Genomic DNA, 16,538 nt, shown 5'->3' with positions numbered 1-16,538 from the left:
TCAGGGAGTTCTTCATCACAGAAGTTAAGATTATTGCAAAAAGTGATGTTAGCCACGATATGATCGAATTGATCCACTATAACATCATGTTCAACAAATGCTTGTTCTAAAACTCTCTGCAGTGCTTCTCTGTGCGCTTCATAATTCATGAGCAAAGACAACACTGATATTTTTGAGGGGGTTTGGAGCAGTTGCTCTACCACATTGAACTTACTTCTCTTGATCAGACAAAGTACCTCATCATCATCGTTAGCCTTCAAATCGCTGGATTCACCAGACTTACCCTTTGAAGTACCAACCGGATCTACAACAGGCACTTCCACCTTCTTTCCAACAACTGATTCTTCTTTATCCTTTGGGAACACTGGCCCAAACACTCACCCCCGTGGGCCACCTTGGTAACATCAGTAATGCTCACTACAGAGCTAGTCGTAGGCAACGGGACCTTTTGACCACCTTCTATCATTGTAGCATTATACTGGTATGGCACATCTTTATCAGATGAATACGGGACTGGGCCCGCTAACCGTATAACCAACGGCGATACTGATCTATTCCTGACATTGTTACTGTTGCTGCTGTTGTACTGGATTACCAATCTCTCTGGCTGCTTGAAAATGGGCACTATGACATTCACATCGTCATCTACATGACGGGATTGAACAATTCAAATCATGCCTTCCTCCATCAGTCGTTGGATGTCCCTTTTCACAACTTCACAACCCCTTGAATTAATATTGCAAACAGCACAACCATCATGGTCATGCTCACAATCACTCACCATACAAATGTTCTTATGCATCTGTACCAAGGATCTCCGGATAAAGCAAACATCAAAAACCTTAAACTCGCCAGGACAACCATTCACCATATTCACAGAAGAATTCCCATGGGAGGGCAATGGATTTGCTTTCACATTCGGTGTTCGGTCTTTAAAGGACACCATTCCACTCTTCATCAGCTTTTGAACCTCATACTAGAGCGGATAATAATTCTCGATATCATGTCCGGGTGCTCCTTGATGAAAAGCACAACAGAGCTCAGGCTTGTACCACCATGGAAGTGGTTCTGGAATTTGCGATGGGTTTCGTGGTTGAAGTAGGTTCTTGAGAACCAAAGATGGATAAAATTCTGCATAAGACATAGGAATCAGGTCGAAAGAGACCTTCTTCCTCTCAAAGTTTTGTTAATGATGATTGTTATTGGTATTGCTGTTGTTGTAGGTGTTTCTTCGTTGTTGCGGTTGTTGTTGTTGACGTTGTTGTTGTAGAACTGGTGTTGATTGATTATTAGAGAAAACTGGAATGACTGAAGATACTTGATGATGATGTTGACGGGATGGTTGATTCCTTCTGACCTGAGGCCTCCTCTGCCTCCCACTGCTTATTGCATTAGCTTCATTGTCCTTTTTCTTCCCAAAATTGTTGCCACACCTCTTACTTGACGATGCTTCTTCTTTCGATAAACGTCCTTCCCGGACTCCTTCCTCAAGCCTCATCCCCATGTTTACCATTATGATAAAGTCACTGGGGGCACTAGCAATCATTTGTTCATAATAAAATGAACTCAGAGTTTTCAAAAAGATCTTTGTCATCTCTTTTTCCTCCAAGGGAGGAGTGATCTGGGCAGCCAATTCCCTCAATCTCTGCACATACTCTTTAAATGTCCTCTTATCCTTCTGAGACATAGAACTAAATTGGTCTCTATCAGGCTCCATGTTCACATTGTACTTATACTGCTTGACAAATGCCTCTCCCAAGTCGTTGAAAGTGTGAATGCTTGCACTGTCCAACCCCATATACCATCTGAGCGCAGCACCGGTCAGACTGTCTTGGAAGTAGTGAATCAACAGTTGATCATTGTCAATATGAGTAGACATCTTACGAGCATACATCACTAGATGACTGAGTGGACATGTGTTCCCTTATTACTTTTCAAATTCAAGCACTTTGAACTTCACCGGGATCTTGACGTTGGGCACTAAACACAACAAAGCAGCACTCTTTCCAAACAAGTCCTTACCCCTTAGCATTTTAGTTCCTTGCGCAGCTCAAGAAACTGATGCTTCATTTCATCCATTTTCTCATAAACATCTGAACCCTCAGACGGCTCAGAGTGATAGATGGTGTCCTCTACACGGGGTAAGGTGTGCACAACGGGAGGTGGCACAGAAATGACCAAGCTAGATGCCGGTCTGGAAGCAAAAGTAGGCGCAAAGCCTTCAGGCATGAAGTTCGGCGACATTTCCCACGGGAATCTGGCAGGCATAGTAGGTGCGAAATGGGTGGTAGCAGCAGGCATGGTAGAGGTAGCCACCTCTGAAATAACTGTCCTCTGTGGAGGAGGAGTTATAGGCGTTGGAGAAGCTTGGCTCTGAGCAGCCAACACTAACTCCATCATGGCAGTCAGTCGGGCGATCTCGTCCTTCAGTTCTCTGTTCTCTTGCTCTAGATGCTCCATAATTTTGAGATGATTGGCGTGGGTGTTGTACTGATGAGTCAGCTTGGCTAAAGCGCAGAAGAAACACCAATGAGACATCTGGCGAAAGAGAAACCTGCTTATGCAAATGATGCATGAAATGCAATGCGTGTTTATTTTTGTTTTCAAGGAACTTACTATATCATTTGCAAATATATGTATATTGCAAAAAAATTATATGACCAAAAATCTTTTTTCATTTATAGAATTTGAAGGATTACACTGAGTACAATTTCAGAAACCAAAATAAAAAATACAAGAGAAAACGAGACTAGTCATCCTAAGGATCCCTAATAACAATGTCATAAGATCTGGTTGAAGGCGCGTACTTCCTTCGAATGCGACGGATCTCGGTCTCAGAAGAAGCCTTCATCTGAGTCTTCTCGAGGACAAGTTGATCAACAACCTTCTTCCAAGCAACGGAAGGCTGAGGCATGCTAGAGGATGAAACCTCTGACTCTCTCTGTCTCTTTGTCACTCGGTCTTCAAGTAGCTCAATAAGTGCATCTTTGTCCTTAGACTCCAACTGCAACTCTTCATGTTTCTTGCTCAAAGCACTGAAGTGCTCTTCCCACATATCCTTCTCTTGCTTCATCTTGACGAGTGCATCTTCCAACTCCTCTACATCTTGGTTAGGGAGAGTTAATGGCTCAACCACAAACATAAACATAGGTCTTTCACAAAGATAGGGCATCTTCAACTCCAAAGCTCTCTTCTTCACCCAAAGAGTGTAAGCTTCCAAAGCTACACAATTGCATGGACCAAGCTCAGGTCTTCCCTTCCTATGCACATTATGCCAAGCATGCACAATCTTCTACTTCAAATGTTGGGGATCTTTACCCTCTTGATATAAAAGACCTTCTAACAAAGTGTTATTAGGTTTGTCTCCCAAGGGGAACCCAAGTTGACGACGAGCTAAAGCAGGGTTGTAGTTAATTCCTCCTTGTATATCAATGCGAGGCACATTAGAGAATTCACCACAATTATCAATAATACCCAAACTGATCAAAGACGGATCAAACCAGACTATATCATCATTAGTGAGAGGCATAAGCCTCTGAGACCACCGTAGACATTGTTTGCTCTCCAAAAAGCAGGTGTCTAAGGCAAGTACGAAATAAACCACTTGTACAGAAGAGGAATGCAACAGACAATAGTTCCACCACCCTTAGAATTCCTTAGATGCAAAGAGAAATACATATCACCCAACAAAGTATGCACAGGATTCCCAATCAAGAAAATTCTAATGGCGTTAACATCAACAAAACCATCAATGTTAGGGAACAAAGCTAATGCATAAATGAGCAAAACAAAGATAGCTTCAAAAGCGTCCACACTACCAGCATGAGAAAAAGTAGTAGCTTCCTTGATAAGGAAATCAGATGGCAACCCAAATAATCCTTCTTTCTTCACCCAATGAGCCTCTATCTCAGACTTCTTCAAGTGAAGAGCTTCAGCAATAATACTAGACCGTGGAATCTCCTCCAATCCACTAAAAGGCACTCTACTAGAAACAGGTATCCCCCAAAGATGAGAATACTCCTCCAAGGTAGGCACAAGCTAAAAATCTAGGAAGGTGAAACAGCGGTAGAGAGGATCATAGAACTGCACTAATACACTCAAAATTCCTTCAACCACATCGGCAGACAAGATCGAGAGAAGCTTCCCATGGCGTTGTTTAAAGTCCAAGGGATCTAATACAAAAGATGCTAGCTTTCTTAACTCTTTCAAGTCGGCACATCTGAAATTGTACTTCTTAGTGTTCCTTCGTCCATAATCCATGGTCTGAAAATATTTGCAAATAATACCTCAGTTCCTTGAAATTTTTGTGTGATGAATGTTATGATGCGCATGAATGCATGAATGCAACAATCACAAATAAGGGATCACACACAAGGCAAACAAACAAAGGTCAAGGGATGAATCAAGCCATTGTCAAGATCAATCATCTATTTTGGTGGATTATGGTTTACACCTTATCAACACCCAAGTTCCATTGATATTGACAAGACTTGATTGGATCAACCAAGAATCATGGGTTTGTTGTAAGTCACGAGCATGTAGTCCGGGTAAGAACCACCCCAAAGGAGTGAACTAAGGATAAAAACCTGTAGATCATGTTCTAAAAAGTACGAACAAAACCGAAAAGTAAGAACTTTTCAAATCAAAACTAATAAAATGTCAGAGATTTACAGGTAAGGGGGTTGGTTACACAGAGGGAAGGTGTTAGCACCCAAAGTGTTCTAGGTACTCCTAGGGAGCACTTTTTGTGTGCATATGTATTTGGTACAAAATGATATTTACAAACAAATAGAATGGGGGTATGAGAAAAGAATTCATTAATTATATTTTTGTGTTTGACAAGCCCTTCGGACTTGTGCCTACGTACCAACATAAAAATGAGGGATCAAAACCTCGTAGTTCGTAATACAAATTTCAAAGTGGATGTGTGGCTTTTAACAAGAATTAAGTTTGAAAGGCACAGAGGCCCAAAAATGGTTTGAGTGAGTTAGTTATTTTTTTTGGCTTTTTGAAAGTTTAAGTCAAGTATAATTAAGTCTATTTACAAGTTTTATTAAGAAAAGGAAGTTTGAAAATTCAACGGCATAAGGCCAAAGTTTCTATCTTTTTGCAAAGTGGTCAAAGTTTAGAACAAAACTAGTTCAATCAAAGAAGATTTTTTAAAAGGAGGGAGAGATTTTGAAATTAAAGAAATGGGGAGGAGATGAAGAGACTAATCCTATGCACAAAATTAAAAGTTAAGGGTTGAAAAGATCTGACCAATGAGTATCAATCCAATAGACAAGAATGTCAATAGAAACCCAAATTCCCTTGGACATTTAGAGTCAAGAAACACACAAATGCACAATTATATCAATCTTGAAGAGCAAGGCATCAAATAAAGATAGCCACATCCAAGCTTAGCCACTCCATGATTTTCTTCAAGATGGCCCATGTAACAGATGAATTCACAAGTCACAGGTTCAAAATAATAGTTTCACAATGATCATGTTGCAGATGAACTCAAATGGATCTTCAAAGATGCATTAGATGAAGTTTCAGATTGCAAGCACTTGGTTTCACGGAAAGTTGGCATTGGCCAAGTCCTTTAGCATAGGAATGTTGCCTAAGTTCTAAGTCCATTTGTCCAAGATCAAGTCAACAGTCCACACAAAAGTTTTTTAGGATTTTTGTTGTTATTATGTACATTAATGGTCAAAGACCACACAAACAAACAAAGTATACACAAAAAGGAATATATCACACAATATGGTCCAAGTGGACAAAGTGAAAATTGCATTAACATAAACAATTAGAATGGTATGAATAATGGAAAATGAATAAATACTAAAATTAAATGACATTAAAGTAAATGGCTTGAAATTAAAAGTTAGTTGTTAATGAGTTAGAAGTTAGTATTGTTTTGCTTTTGCTTTTTGTTTTTTAGTCATTCTTTGGAGAACACTCAACCCACTTATCACAAGCATGGGTCCTTGAACCAAGACATCTTCCAAGGGAAGTAAAAAAGGCCAAGTTTCCACACAATACCATGAAAGAGGGGAGACTTACAATCTCATTAACTAGAACGCTATGCCTTTTGTGTCACAAATTTAACGCTGTGTTAAGCAATCGTAATTGGACTTATGTAGAAGTCACAACTATTTGAGATCGGGCAATAGAATTTTGGTGTTAATGCATGTTAGAGACATAGTATAATGGACTATGCTCATGAAACATACCACACACAAAAATAATATGCAAAAGAGGTGGCCTAATCTCATTCATACTTATGTTGATTTTTCAATCAACTAGCCTTAGGACTTTGAGATATCATAGGCCAAATGAGATGAATGCATAAAGAATGGGAGTGAGATGAAGATGGAGGGGAATGGATTAAAACTCAAATTGGTCAAAGGAGTACATTTACCAAATTCATATCATCCATTCATTTTGGGAGATGGAATATACATTATATCAATCCCCTAAATCCAATGATATTAACTTGACAAAGTCAAATCAACCTTGAACAAGGTCCAACAACAAGAGTCAAACTCAAATAAGTCATCCCAATTGGTCAACACAATTAATTGGCATTTATTCAAATTAAAAGGACTAAAATAATACATTTAAATTAAATATGATTTGTCAAATTCCTAAAACCTCATCAAAACACCAAAGAAATGGCCATGAGATTTATCATAGGTCAAACAGGGTCAAAGGACCTTGGAGTAAAAATTTCAGAATTTTTAAAGACTTAAAAGTATTTTTAAACAATTAAAAACAAATACAAAATCAGTTAAATCATAAAAAATATTAATAATGATCCCAAAAATAATTTTATTACAAAATATGAAAGAGGAAATTATTTGAAAATTTTTGGTGAAACTGTCATATTTTTTGGATCAATATTAAAATTAATATGAATTAATGAAAATTAAAGGAATAAAAGAAAATCACAAAATATCAAAAAAACGTGAGCCACTTGATCTTCCTCATTAATTGAGGTGGAAGATCAAGTGGCCTGAAATGCGAGTTCCACCAAACACACGAGTCAGCGCGCTGCATGGATGGTAATCACAATGAGCGCTCAGGATTAAAATAAATCAACTGGATCCTATGGCTGGGAGACGTCCCAACGCACCGCCAGAGCTGTAACTCCGGTTTTCTTCTCTGATGGACCTCACCGGACTGGTCCGCCCTCAACCATCACCAAAATAAAAAAAAAAGAGGACATGATCTGAAATAAAAAATGGCGTAGAGCACGAATCTGACCTTAATTTCAACTAACTTCAAATATATAAAAAGATATGAAGAGTTGAATTTTGAGGTGTGTCAACTGAGTTGCTTCGATTTAACCTCTAAGCAACTCAATCTTCTTGCCTACATTGTAGGACCTCAGACAACCAAAGATCCAAGAGAATTGAGTAGAATTGAGTGAGAATCGAAGAGATAAAGTTTTCTTAAAATTATCTTCAATGCTATGCAGAACTTGATGTTGGTTGCTTCAAACACAATCTGATCACACTTGAGAAGCTAGCAGGAAGTGATTGGAGAGGTTGCAAGGCTATGGATCCTGGATTTCTTGAATCTCCAACAGTTGAGATTCAAACTCAAATTTCAAATTGAAATTTCTCAGGTTTTCCTTTAGAACTGAAATTTGTATGCATATGCATTTTGCACAAAGTGATGTTTACAAACAAATAGAATGGGGGGATGAGAAAAGAATTATTAATTATATTTTTGTGTTTGACAAGACCTTCGGTCTTGTTCCTACATACCAACATAAAAATGAGGGATCAAAACCTCATAGTTTGTGATACAAATTTCAAAGTGGATGCATTGCTTTTAACAAAAATTAAGTTTGAAAGGGACAAAAGCCTAAAAATGGTTTGAATGAGTTAGTTCTTTTTGGCTTTTTGAAAATTTAAGTCAAGTATAGTTAAGTTTATTTACAAGTTTGGTTTAAGAAAAGAAGTTTGAAAATGCAATGGCATAAGCCCAGAGTTTCTATCTTTTTGCAAAAGTGGTAAAAGTTTAGAATAAAAGTAGTTCACACAAAGAAGATTTTGAAAAATGGAGGGAGAGATTTTGAAATTAAAGAAATGGGGAAAAGATGAAGAGACTATCCTATGTACAACATTAAAAGTTTAGAGTTGAAAAGATCTGACCAAATGGGTAGCAATCCAATAGACAAGAATGTCAATAGAAACCCAGAATTCCCTTGGACTTTTAGAATCAAGAAACACACAAATGCACAATTATATTATCTTGAAGAGAAAGGCATCAAATAAAGATGGTCACATCCATGCTTATCCATTCCATGATCTTCTTCAAAGTATCCCATGCAACAAATGAATTCCACAAGTCACAGGTTCAAAATAACAATTGCACAATGATCATGTTGTAGATGAACTTAGGAATGTCTTCAAAGATGTGTCGGATGAATTTCAAATTGCAAGCACTTGGTTCTTCAATAAGTTGGCATTGGCCAAGTCCTTTAGCATAGGAAGGTTGCCTAGATTCTAAGTCCATTTGTCCAATGATCAAGCCAACAGTCGACTCAAAAAGTTTTTTAGGGTTTTTGTTATTATTATGTAAATTAATGGTCAAAGACAACACAAACAAGCAAAGTATACACAAACAAAATATAGCACACAATATGGTCCAAATGGACAAAGTGAAAATTGCATTAACATAAACAATTAGAATGATATGAACAATGGCAAATGAAATTCAGTGCTAAAAGTAAATTTCATTAAAGTTAAAGCTTGAAATTAAAAGGTTAGTAGTTAATTGGTTTGAAGTTAGTATTGTTTTGATTTTGCTTTTCATTTCAAGACATTCTTTGGAGAACACTCAACCCACTTATCACAAGCATGAATCCCTGAGCCAAAACATCTTCCAAAGGAAGGAAAGAAGGCCGAGTTTCGACACAATACCATGAAAGAGGGGATACTTACAATCTCACTAACTAGAATGCTTATGCCTTTTATGTCACAAATTTAACGTTATTTTAAGCAATCGTAATTGGACTTATGTAGAAGTCACAACTATTTGAGGTTGGGCAATAGAATTTTGGTGTTAATGCATGTTAGAGACGTGGTATAATGGACTATGCTCATGAAACATACCACACACAAAAATAATATGCAAAAGAGGTGGCCTAATCTCATCCATACTTATGTTTATTTTTCAATCAACTAGCCTTAGGACTTTGAGATATCATAGGCCAAATGGAATGAATGAATGAAGAAAGGGAATAAGATGAAGTGGGAGGGGAATGGATCAAAACATAAATTGGTCAAAGGAGGAATTTTACCAAATTAATACCATCCATTCATTTTGGGAGATGGAATGTACATTCCATAAATCCCCTAAATCCAATGATATTAATTTGACAAAGTCAAATCAACCTTGACCAAGGCCCAACAACAAGAGTTAAACATAAACAAGTCATCACAATTGATCAACAAATTTATTTGGCATTTATTCAAATTAAAAATACTAAAATAGTGCATTTAAATTAAATATGGTTTGTCCAATTCCTAAAATCTCATAAAAACACCCAAGAAATGGCCATTAGATTTATCATAGGTCAAACAAGGTCAAAGGTCCTTGGAGAATGAAATTCTGGTATCAGATATGAGATGTCGAAGGTAATGTCATGACACTAATATCTGAATAGTACAAACAGGATAAAAGATAAATAACAGTAATGCACGAGACACAAGCAATTGTTAACCCAGTTCGGTGCAACTCACCTATGTTTGGGGGCTACCAAGCCAGGAAGGAAATCCACTAAATAGAATCAGTTCAAATACTCTCAGTAAACAACACAAGTTGCAGTCTTTTTCACCTAATCTCTACCCGTGTGACTTCTACCTAAGAACTCTTAGATATGAGATCCCACTCACCCCCCCCCCCCCCCTCAACCACACCAATGATATAAACAAGAATTACAATGAAAAGAAAACACTCTTCAAAGACACACACTTGATCTTACTTAGCAGCTTCAATCAAGTAGACACACACTCATGCTTAAAAGCTTAGAGTGACAAATTACAACTCAAAAATCAGACCAATTCAATCATCTATGGATGAATTGAATGGCTTACAATCCACACGACCACACAAGACTAAAACCCTTATTCTCTCTCAATATTTTGTTCGTTATTTCTTGTGTATCAAATTAGGTTTTCCATGTCCTTTATATAGAAGCATTTGGCTGGTCTTGGACATCATAAAACCCCAAAACTATTTTCCATTCATATCTTCTCATGACAGTTGATTATATCTCTTTGGAAAATAAGTTAATCACGTTGTAATTACTGATTGATAGCGTGTCCAATCAACTCATCAATCAGACACAGATTGCCATTAAAAACGCAATCACATAATACATAACATTCAGACTGAATGTTCTGTATACAGATGTCATGACATCGGGTCTGACATCCAGAAAAAATCTTGCATAACTATATTTTAAACATCTAGCAGGTACAAGATATCTTATGTTAAGACATCACATGTGACATCTTGTGAACACTCTAGGTTTTACCAAAATTGCTGCCAACACTTAGAACCAACAAACTCCTCCTTTGGAAAATTTTGGCTAAAACATATATCAGTCTATTTGTTCACAGGAGAAAACACATATCAGTAGTTAAGCAGCAGCAGAAGCAATAACCATAATTACTAGCTATAATAGCAACTAGTAATACACACAATAAACACATGGGTACTTCTTCTCCCCCTGAGTCTGTTCAACACAAACATCTCCTTCAACAACACCAACACCAACACCTGTAACATTCAGAGTCACCCTCTGACATCTCCTTCAACATCACATGTGCAACACAGAACATTATTCTGTTCAGACATCTCCTTCAACATCGCAGAACATCATTCTGTTCAACATCATCAGTTGTCATATGTTTAGCTTAGCTAGCTACATCAGCACATAATAACTCCAGCTTTCCACATCTCCACACAATAACTGCAGCTCTCCACATAATGGCTTCTCCCCCTTTTTAGTCAAAATAGACCAAAGTGTAATACCCCAAAATTTACCCTTCATTTTTCTTGGAAACATGGGATTATGTTTTACACTTCATTAGCATCATACTAGGTCATACCCATTGCATACTGCATTAGGGACATGGAAATCAGGTTTTGATTGATCACTCCTTAACAGAAGGAGCCCACACAAAGCAAGATTGATAATTGGACTTCATTCTCTAAATATACAAGTCTCAGGGGGTTCCAGGTGTCTTATTATGGTCCTCAGTTCATCAGTGAAGGATTCAGAGCTATCAGAGTGCTCATCTGGATTTAATCAAGAAATTAGGGTTTCATGGCTACTTGCAACAGGCAATGTTTGTTTGGAACTAGAGGGGCTCATCCATGTCATGATTAGAGAGGCATCTTGGCCTAGGAAGATTCACAATTATCTCAGAAAGATCCATTGGCAAGCAGTGCAATCAGTTCCTGATCATTTTGCCCTAAAATTAGGGTTTGGTATAAAATCAGTTTATTTCTGATTCTTTGGGTGAAACTCTTTTCCATGGCCCTCCATATGTCCACAAGGGTCTACATACAAAAAAATCAATTCTTTATTTGAGCCAGAAGTACTTCAATTGATCAGTGGAATCAGAATAAGACAATTTGGGAAAAGTCAACTGTGGGGCCAAAAAAGTCAACTCCTGACATTTTGAGAGTGGAATCTCAAAATTCATGCCTAGGGGAGCCTACATGTGAAATTTGATCAAGGTTGGATCATGGATTCATCATTTAATCAGGAATTGGAGAAGTTACTTAATTTGGAAATGGTTGACTTTCCATTTAGGGCAAGTTTTCATGATTGTTGCACTCACTTTAAGCCCATTTTCCATCAGGGTAAAAGCTCCATTTGAAAATTTCTCCAAAATGAAAGTTGTTCCTCTTGTTCCAAGCTTTCTAGAGACATAAAGTTTGCTCCATTTGGATCAAGATTGAGAAAGTTATGCTTAGTCAAAGTGAGACATATTTTTAGGACACTTAGAAAACTTTCTAAGTCTCAAAATCTTCAAAGTTTATCAAGACTTCTTGGCTAGTTTACTTGCACTTCAAGGCATCATTTGAAAATACTTTCTTCAGAACAATTGTACCTTGCCATGTCCTCTTTCACCTCCTTTTGGAATCATCTCATTTGGATCAATGGTTTGAGAGATACATTCACCTAAAGTGGGCATCATGACTTGATTCTCTAGGCAGATTTTTAGGCCAAATTGGCCCAACCAGTTTCGCAATGGTGAGACCTGAACTTGAGGGCCATTTTTCACCTTCTTCCATTCATCATTTTAACTTGTGCTCAACATGAAAGATGACATGCTCCATGAGGTCTTTCTACTGTTTGCATTATTTCATCATTTGGTGACTTGATCATTAAGTTACATGGCCTCAAAGTCACCACCTTGGAATGTTTTCTTGCTTGCCAAACCAGCCATGCTGCATGCTGCACAAACCAAGTCACGTTTTGTTACCTCATGTGGCCATGCATTGGATATTCATTCACTTAAGTTTGGCCCAAAATAACACAAACTTCATGTGTCCATTCTTTCTACACCTCACTTGGCATTATTTTGATTATGGATAAATTATTTATTTCAAAGCCCATTAGAACATTTGATCATCATATTTAAAAGGCTGAAACCCTAAACCTAAAAGGAGGCATTGGAATTTCGTGGCAAGCAAGGGAAGTCTCATTGCAAGGTCAACTTCCATTCTCTCTCAACAAGCTCTTGAGTTAGGGTTCTTGAAGCACAAAAAAGGAAGCATCATCTTCTTCTATCAAAGGGGCAGTGGACCTAACCTCCACTAGGTAACCATCTTACTCCATCTTCCATGGCCATGTATTGATATACTTATGCTCATCATCATTACCATGCTCATCATTATTATCATTACTGTTTGCCATACTAACCATATGCTCATGTTTGTTTCATGCTTGTGTACAATGCCAATCACATGCTTGTGTTCTTGTTATTGGTGCTGCTGAGTTTTTTTGCCCTAGCCCATGCCCATGTTGTCACCTTGTTGACAACATTGCTCCATGATTAAGTCATCATTTTATTCAAACAAGGATACCATATTAATCTACACATTTTGTACTTGAGTTTTGGTTTTTATTTCATGTCATTTGGTGTACTATGGAATGTGTATTCTTGAGTGGAAGTTTGAGAAAATCCATTATTTTTCACGTTTTCTACATGCATGGCATTAGGGTTTTGGTTTGTGGAAGAAGATGATGGCGTGTCAACTTATGAACCGTTAGATTGTGCGCCCATGTTTTAATCTGGGTTGTCCATTTATTTTTGTCTTGTAGTCACTTAAAATTGCCTTGACCGATTGATGTTAGGTTACATGATTTATTTTATTTGAATGTTATTTAAGTGTCATGCTGGGTTTAATATTGTTTGGACCTTGGGCCGTCGCTAGCTGCTCTTCACACCTCCCTTTCCAGGCCCATCAGCACCAATCCATTCATTTTCATTTTCTTTTGACCCTTCTTTTAGCAGATAGTACATTAGATATACCTACACCCTTTAGATTAGAACAACAAGAGTGGATCCCGTAGAGTACTACGGATGCGTAGGGGTGCTAACACCTTCCCTTGGCATAATCGACTCCCGAACCCAAGATTTGGTTGCGAGACCTTGTCTTTTCCTTTTTTCTTCAGGTTTTCTTCGATCGTTTCCCTTCCCTCATTTGGGATAAATAACGAACAGTGGCGACTCTTCTGTTTTCTTTTTCCTCGCCGGTTGTTTTTTTCGCACCCGTTGCGACACAAAGTGACCAATTAGACATGTCAATCAGTCCAGCAGAGAATGTCACAAAGGTTGTTATAACATATAAAATGTTAAAACACAATGTCAGGTGGTACATAACCATAATTATACATAGCTGCAATAGTTGAGATAATCAGAAATCCAGGGAACTCATAAAGATCCCAAATATTACATCATGGAATCAAAACAGGGGGACCATCACCACAACTTAGTCTGAGGAGGTAGCATCTTCTTCACCTTCAGATCCAGAACTGCCACTAGATTGATCTTGAGAATTAGACCTCTCACTTGAGGTGTGGGCATCTGTCTCCTTGGCTTCGCCAACATTATCCATCTCTTCTTGCTCCAAGCTACTAATGAGAACCTCTAAAACCTCTTTCCTAGCCTTGGCCACCCTAATCCCAACTTCTACCTCCTTACAGGTTTCTTTTAATTGAGCAATCAGGCCACCTTGTGAGGCTGGTTCCTTCCTTGCAGATGTCATGACAATGTCATTGACATGACTGCCTTCAAATAACTTGAAATGAATGGACAATGGAGGCTTCCTTCTACTAGGGATATCACTTGTGTTTAGAATACCAGGTTGCTGGCTTAAAATAATTCCACAAATGATCGAGGGAAAGGCAATTGGCAGCTTTACTGCATTAGTGGAGGCATGTCTAACAATTTGTTCAAACATGAACCTTCTATAATCAAAGTTGAGCCTGGTTTCAATAGCATAGATTATCCTTTCAAGAACATTAGAGATAGTTGAGATATGGTTTGTTGCCACCCAGTTGGCTGAACCTATCTTATGCAAGATAGCATATTTTACAGTTAATTTTCTTGCAGCAAGATGCTTTTTGCTTGGCCATTCCTTGACATAACCAGCAGTGATTGTCCTACAGACTTCATTGTCTGTGGCTTCTAACTCAACAGCTCCTTATGTTCCTCTTCCTAGGAACTTATTGATTATAGTTAGGGAGAACCTTACACACCTTCCTCTCACAAACACCTTGCAAAATTCTTTGCTATTCTTGTCAGAAATATCCTCTGGGATGTTCACAACAAACTCCTTCCCCAGACCTTCAAAATATTGGGGTAGTGCACTAACTGTTTTCAATAAACCTGCAGACTTGATCAACTCCATAACCTCCTTCACTTCCATAGCATCTTTCCCTAGTTCCCTCTCCACAACAACTCTCCTCTATATCACAAATTTCCACTTGGCTGCACCATCTTCCAAATGAAACGAAATGTTGTCCAAATGCACAGCTGCAACCTTGGCTGGAGATTTTCTAACAACTTGTTTTTTTAGCAGGAGAGATGTCTGGGACATCGTCTTCGACATCATCTTCGACATCATCTTCAAAATCAGAACTTTCTCTGACCTTTCTTTTCTTGACTTCCCCTTTACTCCATGATTTTGAAGGACCTACAACAGCAACCTTCTTACTAGTTCTGGCTATCAACATCTCAGCCACAAACTTGCCTTTCCTGGTCTTCATTTTCTTTGCAACACTTGGTTTCAAGTGATGAACCAAGGTGTCATCTTCCTCTTCTGAGTTCTCTTCCTCTAAATCAATAACCTACTCAGCAGTTTCATGCTTCTTAGACTTGATTGTTTCCTGCTGTGGAAGATGGACCAGGGCCGTCGCCTGGGATTACAGAAGGAGGAATAACTTCCAAAACGTCTTCATCCAGAAACTCCATGGAGGGAGTCCTTGCTTTGTGAGTGGGGTTTGTACCAGAAGATAAGGGATGTTGCGAAAGTTTGATGAATATTTAAGTGGTTGTGTTGAGGTAGCGTGTGAAACTCGTATAAATGCTAGTTCCAATACTAGGTAATGATTTACCATAAATGAGGCACTTTCTTTTAAGTGTGCAGACAATATTTTTATTCCCTTTTCCACTCCAAATTAATTTCTACAAATTCTCATGAATACAAATCCCCAATTTCCCTCTTAAACATTCAAACTGATTAGCATCCAAAGCCTTTGTAAATATGTCAGCTAATTGCATTTCAGTAGTAACATGCTCTAGTGCTATGATTTTCTCTTCCATAAGTTCTCTAATAAAGTGATGACGAATATCAATGTGCTTTGTCCACCTGTGCTGAATAGGATTTTTAGAAATATTTATAGCACTCAGGTTGTCACAGTACAATGTCATGACATCTTGTGTGACATTGTATTCAGTCAACATTTGTTTCATCCAAACCAGTTGAGAATAACTACTTCCAGCTACTATGTATTCACCTTCAGCAGCGGATAGGGACACACAATTTTGTTTCTTGCTAAACCATGATATCAAATTGTTCCCCAAGAAGAAACATCCTCCTGATGTGTTTTTCCTATCATCAGCACTTCCAGTCCAGTCAACATCACAGTAACCAGTCAGTATAGATCCAGATCCATGAGTATATAACATCCCATAGTCACTAGTGCCATTGACATATTTCAGTATTCTCTTCACTCGGTTTATGTGACTGACTTTTGGTTCAGCTTGATATCTAGCACAAACACCTACAGCAAATGCAATGTCAGGTCTGCTTGCAGTGAGATATAGCAGACTTCCTATCATGCTTCTATATAGACTTTGATCTACACTAACACCATTTTCATCTTCGGAGACTTTCAAATGTGTAGGAGCAGGTGTCCTTTTATGACTTGCATTCTCCATGCCAAAGTTCTTAACAATGTTCTTGGCATATTTGCTTTGAGATAGAAAGATAGATTCTTCCATCTATTTGAC

This window comes from Lathyrus oleraceus, chromosome 6, assembly GCF_024323335.1.
Source record: "Lathyrus oleraceus cultivar Zhongwan6 chromosome 6, CAAS_Psat_ZW6_1.0, whole genome shotgun sequence".
Classification (NCBI taxonomy): domain Eukaryota; kingdom Viridiplantae; phylum Streptophyta; class Magnoliopsida; order Fabales; family Fabaceae; genus Lathyrus; species Lathyrus oleraceus.
Note: the sequence above shows the minus strand (reverse complement) of the source record.